Source organism: Lissotriton vulgaris, chromosome 5 (assembly GCF_964263255.1).
Source record: "Lissotriton vulgaris chromosome 5, aLisVul1.2, whole genome shotgun sequence".
In the NCBI taxonomy this organism is placed as follows: Eukaryota; Metazoa; Chordata; class Amphibia; order Caudata; family Salamandridae; genus Lissotriton; species Lissotriton vulgaris.
In genome coordinates, this window is record NC_141693.1 from 324,554,331 (window position 1) to 324,559,125 (window position 4,795).

The window sequence follows — 4,795 nt, forward strand, 5'->3', positions numbered from 1 at the left end:
GCACACCATGATCTGACAAAGGTACCTAAGCGTAAAAGGAAGGTTGTCGAAAAACTCATAGCTATGGATTGTGATGAGGCTCAACAAGAAGTGACAGATACTGCTGGTGATGAAGCCTCTCACGATGACGACGAGCCAGTCATCACAAAGGTCACTGCAGCCCCACCGGGCATGCAGCAAAGAGACATTTTGACCCTATCCCGAGAAGCTGCTGAGCGTGATGATGATGTCGACGAGGAGGCAATGGAAATGGAATCATTAGATTTGGAGTTAAGTAGTACACCAAAACCTACCGCTTCCATATTTCTTCCTCGCAAGAAGGTACCCACCTCGACCTCAATTCGTGGTGGTGAAAGTGCAAAACGTACTGAAGTTCGGCAATCCACATCCTCCACTTCATCTGGCATTAGCAGCAGGACCACCACCACCAGTATCGCCGCCTCCTCCGGCCCCCAAAGACATTTCAAGTCTCCAGTTTGGGACTTCTTTAGTGTTTGCCCAAAAATGGAAAACGTAGCCATTTGTAGCATTTGTAAGCTTCGAGTTGGTCGTGGTAAGCTTGGTTCTAACTATGGTACCGGAGGCCAGAGAGGTCATCTTAAGAGAGCGCACGCTGTCCAATGGTTTCCGCACCTAGAGGCGTTTAAGCAAGCCGGAATTGCACGTAATGAAAACGTTGATTTTTCATCTGATGATGACGAGGAGGAAGAAGACGATTCAAACACTTCACTTACACCCAGTACCCCTGTCAGCAGCACACCCCATGTGAGGGCGGAGGCACACTAAGAGTGTGGGAGAGAGTGAGACATCAATGCGGAAAAGTTCATCAGCGAGCGTAACTGGGTCGAAGATATCATCATCATCCCGTAAATCCTTGGTCCAGGGCAACATTAAAAAGATGTTGTTTACAGAAGCGCAATATGAACGCAACCACCCACTGACGCGTCTGTATAACACTAAGCTGGCTAAAATGCTAGCTCTGGACCTTCTCCCTTTTTCTTTTGTAGAAGGTGTTGGTTTTCTAGAATTAGTGGCAGCGCTCTGCCTTAAATGGAAGGTTCCTAGCCGGTTCTATTTTGCCCGAGTTGCGGTTCCAGCACTACATGAAGATGTTCTGAAGGTGATTGGGGCAGCTTTGCAGAAGAGTACTGTTCACACTATACATCTGACAACAGACATGTGGACCAGTGGCGCAGGCGCTGATTACATGTGCATCACTGCACACTGGGTCTCTTTTTCAGGGGCTAAAGCAAAGCTAAACGCAGGTGTTGACGCGGACATTGTTTTTAAAGCTGCTCGGAAACATGCAACACTAGCCATGTTTGGTTTGGAGAAACGTCACACAGCAGATAACATTTTGGATGTCTTTAACACAAAGGTCCTTAACTGGCTGTCCCCACTAAAACGCAAGGTTGGTTATGTTTCCACGGACAATGGCTCCAATATAGTTAAGGCCATGAGGGAAGGTGACTATTTCAGAGTGCTGTGTTTGGCGCCCTGTATAAACCTGGTTGTCCAAAAATTCTTGGGTAATAAAGGCAGTGCAGCGTACAGTGTATTGGACACCTGCCGAAAAATGTGCAACCATTTCAGCCATTCTTTTAAGGCCCGGAAGCAGCTGAGGAGCCTGCTATATCAACGTCAAATGCCAGTGAAAGCACTCATCCAGGAGGTGGTAACACGTTGGAACTCAACCTTCTACATGCTTGAGCGTCTGTATGAGCAGTATAAGGAACTCGATCAGTATTTCCTTACAGAGGGTACAGAGGAGCTGAGGATGGGTGCGGCGCAATGGAACATAGTTCAAAGCCTGACACGCATGCTTCGTCCTTTTGAGTTCTTCACGCGTGCAGTCAGCTAGGAGGACTCAAATTTGGGAAAAGCTATCCCATTGTTGTACATGCTGGAGGACCAACTGAAGGAGGTGTGTTCTGTGTTTGAAGAAGATGAAAAAAACCAAGACTCCTTGCTTCTGGCTGAGAAATTATTAGAGCTCCTACAAGGTGATGAACGTCTTAAAAAGATCCACTCAGAAGAGCATTACATTTGTGCTACTATTCTGGATCCACGCTACAAAAAGGCGCTGGCAGGCCAAGCATTCTTTCCTTTTGATGATGAACATGTTCCAAAGTGCAAACGTTGGCTAGCCTTGTCAGCCAAGAGGTTTGAAAGAGAACGGCTGGAAATTGAAGGAAATGGCAGTACATCAGCAGGCCATCCCCAGTCAAAAAAATCCACTTCTGCACCTGTGGCTGTGGCACAAGTGACCTCTCAGCCGTTAAAGACACCGGCAACCGGATCATCTGCACGAGACACAACAGAAACATTGGATGTTGAAGAGGATTGGCTAGCTCTGCGTGGGTTTGGTTCTCAAAAGGTCAGAGGCACAGCAAGAGCTAAGCAAAGTGGAGGAACCTTGGATGAGGATCTTGAGTCGATGGTGAAGGACTATCTGAATAACTCAACAGAGGTCTATGTTAATTCTGACCCATTGGCGTATTGGCATGGGAAAAAAGAATTGTGGCCACAGCTCACCAACCTGGCTTTAAACTACTTGTCTTGCCCACTCGCAAGCGTGTCTTCTGAACAGGTTTTCAGTGCTGCTGGTGGCATTGTAACTCCCAAACGGAGCCGCCTCTCGCCCAAAAATGTGGAGAGGTTAACAATGATCAAGATGAATCAGCACCTCATACCACCAGATTTCAGAGTACGAGAAAGCATGCCGGATGAAGAGGAGGTGGCCAGCAACATAGATGAGGGAATTTCTACTCTGTCAGGTGACACTGAGCTCACCCTGCCTGAATTCGCAGAGTATGATGACGAAGCCTTATTCTTATTCCTGGACCGTGATACCGAGCCCTGAAAATGAGACAACGAATCAATAACTTTCTTTTTCGTCCTTATTCACTTTTATTCCTGTGTGTCTGTCTTTCTTTGTTGTGCACAGTTAATATATTTCAAACTTTAATCAGATAATCACAAAATCAAGCCCATCAGCAGAACTGTCTTCACTGGTTTGCTAATTGATTTGAAGTTGCCGCAGTCTGCATTCCTCAGGTTCACAAGTTCAGAAGAACATGCTCCTCTATCCTCCTCCTCCAGACTCCTATTTCCATCAAACCAGAGGGCTGGTTTATGCCCAATGAAGAAAGACTCAGCACTTGTGGGGGTGTTGTTGTCCCTCTTTGCAGGTGAGTTGACGGCTCTGGGACCATTGTTGGGAAGCTCTAATACCGGATAAAAGTGTTTTGGACCAAATCCCAGGCGGAAATTCTTTTGTGTTTTTGATGACTTGCTTGCCTTTGAGGTGCTCTTAGGGGGGTTCCGTCTGTTTGTGGGTGAGTTTTGTGGTCTGGGAGCACTGCTGGGACACTCTAATCTTGATTGCATTTGTTTTTTAGGAAATCCGTTGTGGCAACCCCGACTTATGGCCTAGCTACGCAGCGCGTTTGGAACGAAGGCCGAGAAATATTGCAAGTATGAGATTTTGCTTTTGGCCTGTTTGGGGGTGTTATGCTTCTTGGCGGATGGGTTGGCGGGTCTTGGGGCATTCCTGGGAAGGTCTAATACCGGGTAGAAGTGGTTGGGACAAAATCCAGGCCGATTTTTTTTGGCTATTTCTGACATTTTGCTCAATGTAGCGTTTTCGGGGGCCTGTTTGGGGGGCTTCCCTTCCTGGTGTTTGTGGGTGAGTTTCGTGGTCTGGGAGCACTGCTGGGACACTCTAATCTTGATTGCATTTGCTTTTCAGGAAATCCGTTGTGGCAACCCCGACATATGGCCTAGCTACGCAGCGCGTTTGGAACGAAGGCCGAGAAATATTGCAAGTATGAGATTTTGCTTTTGGTCTGTTTGGGGGTGTTATGCTTCTTGGCGGGTGGGTTGGCGGGTCTTGGGGCATTCCTGGGAAGGTCTAATACCGAGTAGAAGTGGTTAGGACAAAATCCAGGCCGATTTTTTTTTGGCTATTTCTGACAATTTGCTCAATGTAGCGTTTTCGGGGGCCTGTTTGGGGGGATTCCGTCTGTTTGTGGGTGAGTTTCGTGGTCTGGGAGCACTGCTGGGACACTCTAATCTTGATTGCATTTGCTTTTCAGGAAATCCGTCGTGGCAACCCCGACATATGGCCTAGCTACGCAGCGCGTTTGGAACGAAGGCAGAGAAATATTGCAAGTATGAGATTTTGCTTTTGGCCTGTTTGGGGGTGTTATGCTTCTTGGCGGGTGGGTTGGCGGGTCTTGGGGCATTCCTGGGAAGGTCTAATACCGGGTAGAAGTGGTTGGGACAAAATCCAGACCGATTTTTTTTTGGCTATTTCTGACATTTTGCTCAATGTAGCGTTATCGGGGGCCTGTTTGGGGGGGTTCTGTCTGTTTGTGGGTGAGTTTTGTGGTCTGGGAGCACTGCCGGGACACTCTAATCTTGATTGCATTTGCTTTTCAGGAAGTCCGTCGTGGCAACCCCGACATATGGCCTAGCTACGCAGCGCGTTTGGAACGAAGGCCGAGAAATATTGCAAGTATGAGATTTTGCTTTTGGCCTGTTTGGGGGTGTTATGCTTCTTGGCGGGTGGGTTGGCGGGTCTTGGGGCATTCCTGGGAAGGTCTAATACCGGGTAGAAGTGGTTGGGACAAAATCCAGGCCGATTTTTTTTTGGCTATTTCTGACATTTTGCTCAATGTAGCGTTTTCGGGGGCCTGTTTGGGGGGGTTCCGTCTGTTTGTGGGTGAGTTTCGTGGTCTGGGAGCACTGCTGGGACACTCTAATCTTGATTGCATTTGCTTTTCAGGAAATC